This window comes from Benincasa hispida, chromosome 1 (genome assembly GCF_027475165.1).
Source record: "Benincasa hispida cultivar pf3 chromosome 1, pf3_genome.v1.1, whole genome shotgun sequence".
NCBI lineage: Eukaryota > Viridiplantae > Streptophyta > Magnoliopsida > Cucurbitales > Cucurbitaceae > Benincasa > Benincasa hispida.
Window position 1 is genome coordinate 23,644,879 of NC_143478.1, and position 12,530 is coordinate 23,657,408.

The following is a 12,530-nucleotide window of genomic DNA, read 5'->3' on the forward strand; positions in this document are numbered from 1 at the left end:
TGACATTTGATAAGTTATTTAACTTTTAAAAAATTAATTTTATTATTTAAAAATATTTGTGTAATATCATATTTGATAGTATACTAAGTGATTTTATGTAAAAACACTACAGGTATATATTCAGCGACAATCAGCATGTACTCTTTCTCTTAGTAGTATCATGTTCAAATGAAATTAAGAAGTTGGAAACATTATAAATTTAATTGGTTGGGTGTGTTTGAATTGACTTTATAAGTGTTTATAAGTGATGAAAAAGTGTTTATAAATTATATAGGCTTGACCAAGAGGATAATGTTTATAATCCTCCACTCTCACATATTGTTCAATTTTACGAAAATATTAACCTCATTCGAAATATCTATCTAGATTAATTATTGAATATATAATATGAGTTTTTCATCATCAAATATATAATGGAAATAGTATGCTCACTTTGACATACAAGCGTAATAGTGATCACAAAGTTTATGGTTTGAATCCCCCTATTCCCAATTGTCCCATTAATTTTTTATCTTTGCTCAAGGATACAGGGTTAAAATATCATTCATTTTGATCGCATTTTGGTAATTCAATTTTAGTTTCTATAATTTTTAATAAATCTTAATTTGGAATGGCAAAATTCTCTATAGTCGAATTCCTACAGGTCCCTGACTCGATGGGGATAGGAAATCCCCGATTTGACTGGATATGAAGGTCAAATCGAGGTGGCGACCGGAAGGAGATCCTGCCCCCTCCCCAACCCCCACCCTTGTTCTAGATTTTTTTTAATTGTTTATTTATATAAATAAAATATAATTAAAAAATACTAAAACATTTTAATTAGGTAAAATATGATATAAAGTAGATATATGTATATATAAACACCTAAACAGAAGCTTAGTTAACTTTTTCTTTTTTTAATTTTAATTTTTTAATATAATAGATTTAATTGTTACTAAATCTATAATAAACAACACTAAAATATTTTTCTAATTATTTATTTAAACAAATATATATAGTAATAATACTAACTTCTTAAAGTATTTATAATTTCAATGTAAATATTAAATTTTAATTAATTTTAAACAAGTGAGAATTTTTCCCCATGGCCCGCGAGCACCCAAATCCCCGAATTCTCCGACCTCAACCCCAACCCCCCGAAATAGGAAATAGACTGAAGACAGAGATTAAAAATCTCTAAGGGGACAGGGATGAGGATTGCATCCCCACCCTTTGTCATCCCTAATCTTAAATTTGACAATTCAAAGTTAATTTTTATCGAGATTGATTAAATAATAGTAATAATTTTCATATTTTTTTTTTATCGACGGGTAATTGATGGAATTACCAATGCGATTGGTATTCTGAATTTTTTTGTAGCAGAATATATTTTGTGTGAATATGTTTTCAAAATTCATAATAAAAACACTAGTAGATAATGAAAAGATTTTTTTTTTTAAAAAAAAAAAACAATAATATATTAGCAGTATGGACTAAATTTAAGATTTATTGTGCATGGATTAAAATTAAACATCTGAATATATGGATTAAAATGAAATAAACTCATAACATATAGAGACCAAAATAATATTTTAACTTGATAGTTTTATAAAGTTACCAAGAGTACAAGAACATAAACGTTACCAGTTAGCAAAGTAAAGCCAAAGTGAGCTTAGCTCAGTGTATTGACATGCACTTAGTAGAAAATGAGATTTCGAATGAATGATTTCTATAAGTATTGCACATGACAGTAAAATACATGTATAAATAAGGATACAATAACAAAAAATAGCTTAACATATCTCCTAACAAAATTCAACCTCACATATGGAAATCCTAACAATTTTTATAATTTAATATCCACCCTTCAAACTCAAGGTGAAAGGGTAGAGACCAACTTGAGCTTGCATAGTAGCTGAAGAAAGTGGCCAAAGGAGAGGACTTTGGTGAAGATGTCGGTCAGTTGCTCGGTTGTAGGTATGGATTGAAGGCACAAAGTAGAATTCTGAAGATGATGGCAGACAAAGTGGCAGTCAATCTCAATGTGCTTTGTTCGTTCATGAAATACATCATTATGTGTTATCTAAATGACACTATGATTGTCACAATGAAGAATAGTGGCAGAATTGTAAGGAGTCCCCATGTCAATCAAGAGCCAACGCAACCATAAGACCTCAGAAGTTGCATCAGCAAGTGCACAATACTCCAATTCAGTGTTGGATCGAGATAGAATCGTTTGTTTCTTACTCCACCAAGAGATGAGAGAATCACCCAAATAAAAGCAGTAACCTATGGTGGATCGTCTATCCGTAGGATCACCTATCCATTCAGCATCAGAATACCCAAACAGAACCAATGAGGATTTAGAAGAGAATTGAAGTCCATGCCCCAATGTACCTTTAACATAACGCAAGATACAAAGAACAACTGTGAAATGAATAGTGCGGGAGTAGACATGAATTGACTGACAACATGAACCGCATAAGCTATGTCTGAACGAGTTACTATTAGGTAGATAAGGTTGCCAACCAGTTGTCTATATAGTGTTGGATCCTGGAGGGGAACACCATCGAAAGAGGTCAGATGAACACTAGAATCCTACGGTGTTGGTGCTATGGCAGAATCAGTGATACCTGAATGAGCTAAAAGATCTTATGCATACTTTACTTAAGATAGGTAGTATCCACCAGAGCAGGATGAAACTTGAAACCAAGGAAGTAACTGAGAGGTCCAGATCTTTCATCTCAAATGTTCTCCTAGATAGCGTCGGAGATCTGAAATAGCCTGAGGATTATCACCAGTAATGATCATATCATCCACATATAACAGGAGGAGAATAATTCCACAGGATGTTTTTTTAGTAAATAGGGCAGCGTCATAAGCATTGGAGGTAAACCCAAGCTGGGTAACAGTAGAACTGAAAGTTGCAAACCAAGCACGAGGAGCTTGTTTGAGCCATATAATGCTCGATGAAGAAGACAAACCTTCTTTGTTGGAGAGGAGACGCCAGGTGGCTTCATATAGACTTCTTGAGACAATGTGCCATTGAGGAAAACATTTTTAACATCCATTTGAAGAAGGGGCCACTGCTTGGCAGTTTCTACGACTAATAGACTCTAGACAGAAGTCATTTGTGCAACTAGAGGGAATGTTTCCTCATAGTCAATACCATATTCCTATGAATACCCTTGGCCACCAGACGAGCCTTATAGCGTTCGACGGATCCATCAGAATAGGTTTTGATTTTATAGATCCACTTACATCCAATAGGTTTCTTGCTAGGTGGTAGATCAACATACTCCTAAGTGTGAGTCTTTTCTAAAGCCTGAAGTTCCTCATCCATAGCTTGCTGCCAAAGAGGGTTAGTACACACCTCATGATAGTAGTGGAAAAACAATAATAGTATTATAGATAATGAGGGTTTTCTCTTACCCGGGCAGACTGACAAATAGATGTAGGGTCATCATCAATATCAGGGATAGATGGTAGATTTGAGGGTCCAACAGATAGAGAAGATTGATCGAGCTCTGGGACGGGTGGAGTGGAAGCCTCAAGCCCTAGTACAGGTTAAATGGGAGACTCAGGACTAGATGAAGATTCACAGGCGAGAAATAGATCCATGGTAGAATTAGTGAAGAATGAGTGGGTACCAAAAAGGGAAGCATGAAAAGAAGAAATATTAGAAAACATACGATATTCCCAAAAGGTGACATGGCGAGAGATACGTAACCGGTTGGATATGAGATCCCAAGACCGAAACCCTTTAAGTTCAGTTCCATAACCAAGAAAGCAACACAAACGAGTATGGGGTTCAAGTTTGGAATGTTCATGAGGGTGAAGTAAAACAAAGTATGCACAACCAAAAACTTTGAAAAAAGAATAAGAGGGAGGAATGCCATACAACCGCTAAAAAAGGAGACACGTTGTAGAGAACAGTAGAGGGAAGGTGGTTGATAACATAAATAAACGTGAGCGCAGCTTCACCCAAAAACTTTTCAGAACAAGATGCAGAGAGTTGTGGATAGACAGAGTCAAGAATATGACTGATAGAGTAAACTAACATGCATAAAAAAAATCAGAATCAATAAGCACTCTAATTATACTTAATTTGAGTTTAAAACATGCATTAAAACATAATTTCTAAAGAGGGTTTCTTGAACACAATACCTTTGAGGAACACTCTTCAATTTCAGCTAAATTCCACGAATTGATGCTTCAAATTTACAGTAGACCACCACAGAGATCTTCTCTATTAATTTCTTGCTTGGATTGTGTGGTAGAAATATTGAATTGAGTTGGTTTTTTGTGAGAAAGAAGAGGGTTTGTACAGGGATGATTTATGCAGAATTTTCTAGGTTTAATCAGATTGCATCAAGTCTGAATTGAAGTGGCATGAGGTGTAAAATTGAGTGGGAAAATCCAAGATTGGATGTTCCCATTTTCAATTTCAAATTTAATTTTAATTCTTCAAATTTTTTTATTAATATAATTTAATTGAAATTTGATTTTCAAAAAAATCAAATTCAATTTTAATTTTATAATTTTGAATTTCAATAAATTCAAATTTTAATTAATCAAATTTCTAATTTTGAACAATTTCAAAGTTTGAATAAATTTGGATAATTAATTAAACTAATTTTAATTAATTAAATTTAATATCAAATATCAAATATTATATTACACCTCATCTAATATTTAAATCAATATTTAAATATTTTGAACTTTCCAATTTCGTTTAATTTTGATAAAATTAAACATCTTAATTTTATCAAATACAATTAACAGAAACCCTAATTGAATTTGAACATTTCAAATTCTAAACCCTAATTTAAAATCTCATCAAATTCACTCAATTCACTAATCCAATTTACGAGTTAGTATAGGGACCTTATGGACGTACAGATCATGAGCTCAAACGATTTGCAATTAATTAGTTAAACTCTTTAAACCAAATTAATCACTATTCGTTAACTACCAAGACATACCACTATAGCTCGATAGTTGCACTCTCCTCATTATAGATATATTTCTATCCATTTTAACCATAATCGGTAAGTCGATTATTCACAGGTCGTTCGTATTTACAGCTAAGTCAAAATTACCATTTTACTCCTGTAAATACTGAAGGAACTCGTATGAGGAGAAACTTGAGCGGAAGTGGATCGTCCAAATTCCATTAATTATCAAATACTAAGTTTACAGTAAACATAATAGATATGCATTTATATTAAATTACAACATTTTTTTTTACAAGAAAAAGGGTTTAAGAATTTCACCTTTGAAGAACCTTTCTTCACGAAACTCCCTCGAACAGTCACGTTCCTCTTTAAAGACCTTTTTCAACGAAATTTCAAACAGTAACCCGGACAAAACCACAAAGAGTCCTTGGTATTCTCTGGGTGAGAACCCAGAAGTGGTGAGCTCTGACTATTTTGGTTAGGAGGGATAGTTTGGGTGTGGAGGAAGAAGATTGAGAGTTCTCTCACAAACAAGAACTCATTTCTCAATAATTTAGCAAAAGAAAATCATAGAGGAAGAAGAGAAAAACACTTTTCTTTTATTCCTCTTACCATAAAATTAATAACCATCCACTAAGGTGGTTGGAGAGAAAAGATGGGGAAGTTATTATTCAAATAATGATAAAATAATACAAATAAATATGATAACTAAGTTATCATATTATATTTATATTAAATTATATGTTATATCAAATATAACATATAACCTATAGTTTTAATATTGTATCACATACAATATGAACTATAGTTTCTTTTCTCTATTTTATGATATTTAATATAAATCACATTTATATTATAAATCATATTTATATTAAATTTAACAATTATGAATCACATTCATAGAAAATATATTGGAATCTCATTTAAATATTTATTTCCTCCCATTAAACTATATTGTATCAAATACATTATGATAATTATATCATATATAATTGAAACCATTTAATTATATCATATATAATTAAATCCCTCTATTAATTTGAACAATTCAAATAAACCCAAACACTGATTCTCAATTAAATCTTTTTGAGCTACCAAGGGGACCTTATGGACTTATAGCTTGAAGCTCCAACAGTACATGAATAATTAATTAAACTCTTTAATTACATTATTCACCATCCGTTAACTGTCGGCCACTCCACTAAAGACCGACAACTGCACTCTTCGCACTACAGATATATTTCTGTGTCCATTAGATATAACCAATCAACAGTACGATGACCCTTCACAAATTGCTCGTTAGTACAATTGGGTCATTTTGCCCCTATAGTTATATCTAACTCCTTAAGCACTACTGATTCCTCTAACGAACAATAGATCATAGTCTTACTATGACTAAACTCCTCTCGGTCCAGGAAAGGGTGTGGCGCCACATTGTTCAAGACTCGAAATCAGCCCTTAAGGGAGAAATTTATCTACTTACCCTTACTTCGAGGAAGGAGTGAATTCCATTTTGTATTGGCGATCTGGCCCTGTAGTTACATCTAACTCCTTAAGTACCACTGATTCCTCTAATGTTCCCAGCTCCCCAATTAGACAAATCTCCAAAATAGTAGGCTTGTTGAGTCGGTGATCTGGCCACTCTCACCCATACAAATCAAAATACCGCTCTCATAGGCAAGAGTTCACAACTCACTCAGGATTTAGGTCATGTTACTTATGGTCATCCTGGTGAAATGTAAGTCTCTATTATAAACGGTGTTATATAATGAAACTAAACATTTTGTGGTCTGGTCTTATGCAAATCCTTTGTATAGAATATCCACGCTCGCATGTCTAATACATGAATGATTAGAATCAGATCATTTGTAGCACTTTACAACAATTGTAACAGCTACAAAGTGGGCCATACTCGCAGTGTCACCAGGATAAGGTACCCAGCCTTATCCATCTACTACAAACCATTTAGGTTATCACTTAAACATGATCCACCTATATGTCTCCACATACATGTTTAAGTTACAAAGATAACCTTGGATGTTAGTTTATTAGTTTGTGGTTAATGCAACTAAAATATCACATATTTTATAGATAAAGTGAATAAAATATCATATATTTTATTAATCACATAAAGAGTTTGTTCATACAATGTTTACAAACTATAGAACCCAACGAGATTTAGGGCATCAACCCCAACAAATACATCTTGCTCCTTAAGCTCCCACCGATCCTTCATTGAAAAATTGATTTATAGTCCAACTTATAAATCATAACTCTCTCAATTATGAAATGGTGGGGCCCCGTTGTTCAAGACTAGGCATTAGCGCTTAAGAGAACAACCTATCTACTAATCCTAATTCGGGTAGAAGTGAATTCCATCTTGCAAAGCTATGTCCCCCAACAATCTATCCGGTCTTATCCCCAAAATGGGAGGCTTATTGAGCAGTGTTGTTAGACTACTCTCACTTATGTAAACCAAAGGATATTTCCGAATAAATAGGAGTTCGTAGTTAGCTCAGGATTAAGATCGAGTTACCCTAGATCATTGAATTTGAAATAGTCAGTTTTAACAATAAACAGTTGTTATAAAGAAAAGTGACTATTTCGAGGTCCGGTCTTATGCAAACTCATTGCATAAGATGTCCCCACTCACATGTCTCCACATGAATGATTTTTTGGATCACATCATTTGTATTAGTATACAAAATGGGCCACATCCAATAGTGTCACTAGGAAGAGGTATCCAATCTCATCCATATACTTATAGACCATTTTGGCTATACACTAAAACTTGATCCTCTTTATGTCGCCACATATAGTTAAAGTATTCATATTATAGCCATGGATTTTTTTATTGGATTTTTATAAAAGAATGCAATATCAAAACAAGTTATTGAATAAAATACTCGATAATACTTTTATTGATAAATAGAATATGTTAACAATATTTACAAACTGCGAGTTTAGGACATTCCCAACAATTTTCCACTTGGACTAATACTCCATTGAGCTAAACATATAAATATATAATGTTTACAATGTTGAGAAATATAGAGAGAAAATACAAAAAACTAGGGCATCTAAAATACCCTTGACATTCTCCCACTTGCCCTAGATTATGATGCTCGTAGTCCTAGTTCAACCAAGTGGCCTTCAACACTTTAGCCAAGAAGGCCTTCGTAAAAGGATCAGTGAGGTTGTCTTCTAAGGCTATCTTTGTGACTATCATGTCCCCTCAGTGTACGATCTCTCTGATGAAATGGTACTTTCTTTCAATGTGTTTTCCACGTTTGTGACTCCTTGGTTCCTTGGAATTGGCAATTGCACCACTGTTGTCACAATACAGATTAATGGGCAGGTGCATATTTGGAACCATTTCCAAATCTGTCAGGAACTTGCATAGCCACACTACTTCTTTAGCTGCTTCGCATGGAGCTACATATTCTGCTTCCATCGTGGATTCAACTATACAACTTTGTTTAATACTTCTCCATACTATAGCTCCTTCGTTAAGAGGGAAAACTAATCCTGAAGTAGATTTTCTAGAATCTACATCAGTCTGAAAATTAGAATCAGTGTATCTTGTAAGGATCAAATCCTTCGGACCATACACAAGCCTATAGTCCCTCGTTCTCTGGAGATACTTGAGATGTTTTTTACAGCAGTCTAATGACTATGTCTAGGGTTAGATTGGAACCTGTTGGCGATTCCAACTGCAAAGCATATGTCACGATATGTACACAACATAGCGTACATCAGACTCCCACTACCGATGCATATAGAATTCTTTTCATTTTCTCAATTTATTGAGGTGCCTTGGGACACTGTTCCTTTGGTAAATGAATTCCATGTGGACTGAATCATAGCATTAAGAGATGGTAGAGGACTATAATGTAACAAGGCAGCACGAACTGACTCATATTTAGAATAAAGTCCCATAAGAACCTTGATAAGTTGTAGATGATTTGGACTGATCTTAGTTTGGTCCAATTGAGTCCAAATAGGCTGAAGAATACCGAGATACTCATTCACAGATTGCTCGATCTCTTGACTTGTCCTAACCATAGTAGTATGAAGTTGATAATAGTGAGCAAGACCAACAGTTTGGAACCACCCAGATAGAAAATCCCAAAGTTCTTCAGTTGTGTCGAATACATCAAACTGAGTGTGGATGGCTAGGATGGAAGTATTACCCAACTAGGTGATTATTTGATGGTTCTGCTATCCCAGTCTTCTAGTCTATGCCCACAAACTTATTATCTTCTTCAGTAGCTCATTTGACAAATTTAGCGACATCACCTATTACAACTCGCCACAGTTTACGACCAATCAGGAAGCTCTTCATTTAATAGGCCTAGGTAATATAGTTGGTGCCATCAAGAATTGTGTGATAGGATGAAATATGTCATTTTTCCATTATAACAGGAAAGAACCAATAGAAATAGTCAGACGAATAGAAACGAACAGAAGCAACCAAAAAAAAAAACAATAAGGCTCGACTTGGTTTGGCTCAACTCAGTTCCCTCGGCTCGATTCCCTTGGCTCGGCTTGGCTCGGCATACTTGGCTTGTATTCATGGCTTGGAAACAAGGACAGAAAGGAAAAAAAAAAAAAGGAAAAAACACAGATCTAAAGTTGAATCCTCACAAACCTATATGTGCACGCACGATTGAGTGGAGAACGGAGAAGACGGATGACGGAGGCCAGAGAAGACAAATCCTTGAATGGGGAAGGGTCGATCTTTTTTCTCTCCATCTCGAAAAAAAAAAAACTTTTTGTGCTCAGAAATGAACTCCAAGACATGTATCATCCTTTCCTTTAGAGTTATTATTAATATTTGGTTAGCAGTAGGCCCCCATCATAGGCGCATGCAATAGGATCAACCTGTGGTCCAGGTGGTTAGGATGTTAACAGATAGAGACTAGAGAAGACAGATGCTCGAATGGAGAAGGTGTGACCGACGCACGAATGGACAGAGGAAATACGACTCGAGGCGTGAATGGATGGAGGAGATGCAACCAACGCACAAACGGACAAAGGGATTTGACTAACGCGCTAATGGATGTAGAGATTCAATGCCCCTGATGGATCTGGATGAACCACGATGGCTGCTAGGCACGAACCACGATGTCAGACCCTAATTTTGGGTTTTGATACCAAGTAGAAAATGAGACTTTGAATTAATGATTTCTATATGTATTGCATATGGCAGTAAAATACAGGTATAAATAGGGATACAATAACAAAAAATAGCTTAACAAATCTCCTAACAAAACTCAACCTCACATATGGAAATCCTAACAATTTTTATAATTTAACACACTTTGACCCAAGAGGTTGGAGGTTTAATCCTCCACCCCTACAGTTGTTCTACTAAAAAAAAGTTAGTAAAGTAAAACTAATAAGTTACCGCAATCGTGTATTTTTTTAGTTCAATAGTAGAAAATTTAAAGATTTGATATCTTAATCAATAACATATGATTTAACCAAATGAGTTTATACTCAAATTGGCCTTTACGATTTTTTTTTAGTCTATAAACGTATGATGAACCATACATGGTTCAAAGTGAATTTGACATGTCATTTGCAATTAGAAAAAGGTAATTTAAACCAAATAAAATTTACTTTTCTAAAAAAAAAAAAAAAAAAACAAAAACAAAATTTACATTGTTGAATCCTCTTATTGCATTTTAAGATGTTTTTAGAGAGAGAGCACATATTAATTCCCCGAAATATTGCAAAAACAATCCTTAGACTTGCATCTACGACCTTTTGATTATTAAAATAAAATTGAACCCTTTAACTTTCGACTCTATTATTATTTCAATTATGTGTGTTAAAATATGAGATAAAAAAAGCAAGCTATTTTATTTCACGTCAGAAGAAGAATATTTGTGGTGAATTATTCCAAACAATATTATTAAAATTTATGCTAATTTGATCTTCTATATAAAATTTATGTAAAAAATTTACAAACAAGAATAAAAAATAGTCTATTATAAAATTACATGTACTAAAATGCAAAACTAAAATAAACATTTTAACGTTACAAGTAATATATATATATAGCAATCAAAGTAGTATTCAAATTTTAATAATATTATTTCAAAATTCACTTAAGTTCACTACCATAACAAATATTTGTGATAGATTATTTTATTTTTAACAAATTTTAAATATGATTTTTTTATAGATTAAAAATTAAAAACACTATCGAAATCCAAATTTTTAAAAGGAAAATTGTAATAGATAGAAAAATTTGGAAAGATATCTAAAAATGAAGCATCTTTTTAAAATATTTGTAAATATAGTACATATTGACCAGTCAATTATTGATTTTTTTAATAAAAATCTTGCCCTCTGTCATACGTGCATCATTCTCTTATTCCCTTTCTATTTCCGATTGGTGCAGGAGCTAGAGCTGGAGCTACACGCGGGTGGAGATGTCGGTGGTGGGTTGTTGGTGGAGGAGTCGCCAATGGTGGGGAAGTTGGAGGTGGAGTCGGTGAATTCCTTGTTGAGGTCTCAAATTTAAAGCTTAATTGAAACCTTTGTAGTGGCTTCTTCGATGGCCTTCTCGTAGATGATGTCAATGAATTCCTTGCTGGAGTCGTCGCCAGCGATCCTCCAAACGATATGGTGAGTTGAAATGACAGGTGGTAGCTTTCGTTGATTAAGGCGGCCGGGAGGTGGATTAAGTTAGGATTTGGCGAAGATGGAGAATGTGTAGGGATAAAAGCCCTAACACAACTGAAAATATTAGGACTTTTTCTCGAAATTAATTTAGAAATAATGAAATACCATTAGTCTGGGAAATACAACAAAACCATAGAGATTTAATAAAATTAAACCTACTATAAAATCCTAGGTTAAGCATGCATTGTTAAATAAATTCTATAGAGAATAAGGAAAGGTTACTTACTTTGAAGACTTGATTGATAAGGTCAATTCTCTAATTGGAATTGAAATTAACACCACCAAAAGGCTTCCTTCCTATTCTCTAAGAACTTTCAGTATTGGTTATGAAAGCCAAATGAATATGGGAAGGAGGAGAATTTTGAGAGGGATTTTTTCTATAGAACCTTTCTGTAAAGAATCACAAAAACGTATAAATTCTCCAATTTTTGCAGGTTTTTCAACCAATGGAGAAAGTGAGAGAGAGAAAATGTGGGTTAGCCCACATTTTAGATAACTCTCTTACGTGAAGTTATCAATTAATTAATTTAATTAATGATTTCATTTAAATCATATTAAATGATATATCTCCCATATAACTTATTGTCTTGATTAAATTAATTTAACTTAATCAAATTAAACTAATTTAATTTAATTTAATTTAATTTAATTCTCCAATTAAATAATTATCAAATTAACTATTAAATATTTAATTTAGATTACATTTGAATCATATTCAATTGTATTTCTCTCATAACCTATAGTTTTAATGTGCATCTAATATACATTAACTTTAACATATAGTTTTAATATGAATCCAATTCATATTAAATTAATGTTTAAACTCCTTCAAATATTTAATTCTCCCATAAATTAATTTTGAATCATATCCAAAATTGGACTTATATTATAAAGTTT

The 12,530-nt window shown here is 33.2% G+C and overlaps 1 long non-coding RNA gene across 1 annotated transcript; it reads right to left on the reverse strand.

Annotated features, from left to right (window-relative positions):
- Positions 1–11,203: 11,203 nt before the first annotated feature.
- LOC150038330 (uncharacterized) lies at positions 11,204–12,135 on the reverse strand. The gene is made up of 2 exons (XR_016528288.1): positions 11,860–12,135; positions 11,204–11,678 (listed from the first exon to the last, which is right to left on the reverse strand). It is a non-coding gene; the product is annotated as an uncharacterized LOC150038330 (long non-coding RNA).
- Between the last annotated feature and the right edge of the window lie 395 nt (positions 12,136–12,530).